The following is a 1,730-nucleotide window of genomic DNA, read 5'->3' on the forward strand; positions in this document are numbered from 1 at the left end:
GGTTTCGAGGAAGGCGGCGAGCTGGTTGTTGACTGCTTTCTCGATGACTTTGGCTGGGAATGGAAGGAGCGAGATGGGGCAGTAGTTTTTGAGTTTGGTGGGGTCAGCTGTGGGTTTTTTCAGAAGGGCGCTGAGTTCGGCGTGTTTCCAGCTTTCCGGGAAGGTGGCGGTGTTGAGGGAGCAGTTGATGACGTCTCGGAGGTGTGGTGCTATGATGGAGTCTGCTTTGTTGAAGATGTGGTGAAGGCATGGGTCAGTGGGGGATCCTGAGTGGATGGAGTTCATCAGGCGGATGGTGTCCTCCGTGGAGATTGGGTTCCAGTCATTAAGGATGTTCAAGGGGGGTGAAGGTTCGGCATACGGTTGGGAGGGTTGGTCTCCGGTTTGGTTGTCGAAGCTGTTGTGGATGTCTGCGATTTTGTCGTGGAAGAACGAAGCTAAGGAGTCGCAAAGGGTTTGAGAGGGGATGATGTCATTGGAGTTGGCAGTGGGGTTGGTAAATTCTTTGACGATGTTGAATAATTCCTTGCTGTTGTGGGCGTTGTTGTCAAGTCTGTCTTTGAATGCGGCTTTCTTGGCTGTCCGGATCAGTTGGTGGTGTAAACGGGTGGCGTTTTTGAAGGCGTCCCTGGTGCTGTTGTTTGGGTCTTTTTTCCAAGCCTTCTCAAGGGAGCGACAGAGTTTCTTGGATTTCTTAAGATCATCGTTGAACCAGGGGGCGTTTTTGCTGCCTAGTTTGATTTGACGTTTTTTCAAAGGTGCTAGGTTGTCGGCGCTGATGGTTAGCCATTGAGTGAGGTTGATGGCTGCTTGGTTGGGGTTCGATGAGTGGGCAGGGGGGTTTTGAAGAAGCGATGAGGAGATCTGGTCGATGGTGATTTTGTTCCAGTTTCTTCGCAGAGTAGGTTGAGGATGGTTGTGGGTTGTGGTTTTTTTGTAGACAAAGTGAACGCAGCTGTGGTCCATCCAGTGGAGAGTTGTGGTGTGACTGAAGGAGATATGTTTGCTGGAGGTGAAAATAGGGTCGAGTGTGTGTCCTGCATAGTGGGTGGGGGTGTTAACTAGTTGCTTGAGTCCGAGGTTAGCGAGATTGTCCAGAAGAGTGGTGGTGTTGTTGTCGTTGTTCTTTTCCAGGTGATAATTGAGGTCTCCTAGTAAAATGTAGTCCTCGGAGGGGAGGGCGTGAGGGGTGATGAAGTCAGTGATTTCTTCACTGAATTGTGATCTTGGTCCTGGCGGCCTGTAGAGGAGGGTGCCTCTGAGTGTGGTCTTGGGGTCGGTGTGGATCTGGAAGTGGAGGTGTTCGGCGCTAGCGAGGTTGACGTCTGAGCTGGTTGAAATGCGGATGGAATTCTTATGGACGATGGCGATGCCTCCTCCTGTTTGGTTGGTGCGGTCTTTTTGGATGATCTTGTAGCCTTCCGGGATGGCTGTGGTGATGTCTGGAGCTGATGAGGCGTTCATCCAGGTTTCTGTTAGGAAGGCGACGTCTGGAGAGATGGTGTCTAGTAGATTCCAAAGGTCGATGGCATGTCTATGGACCGAGCGGGTGTTAAGCAGGATGCATTTTAGGTGGTTGGTGTCGGATCTCTGTTTGGTGTTTGTGGATGTGGAGTTGGTCTTGGTGCCGTCAAACTTGCAGGAGTTGCATGTAAAGGGTCCATGGGTATGTCCAGGTGCGGCTTGGGCGCAATTGGGGAGACGGCCGGGGTTTAGTGCTAAGAGGGTGG

The sequence above is a fragment of the Lissotriton vulgaris genome, chromosome 7 (genome assembly GCF_964263255.1).
Source record: "Lissotriton vulgaris chromosome 7, aLisVul1.2, whole genome shotgun sequence".
Classification (NCBI taxonomy): Eukaryota; Metazoa; Chordata; class Amphibia; order Caudata; family Salamandridae; genus Lissotriton; species Lissotriton vulgaris.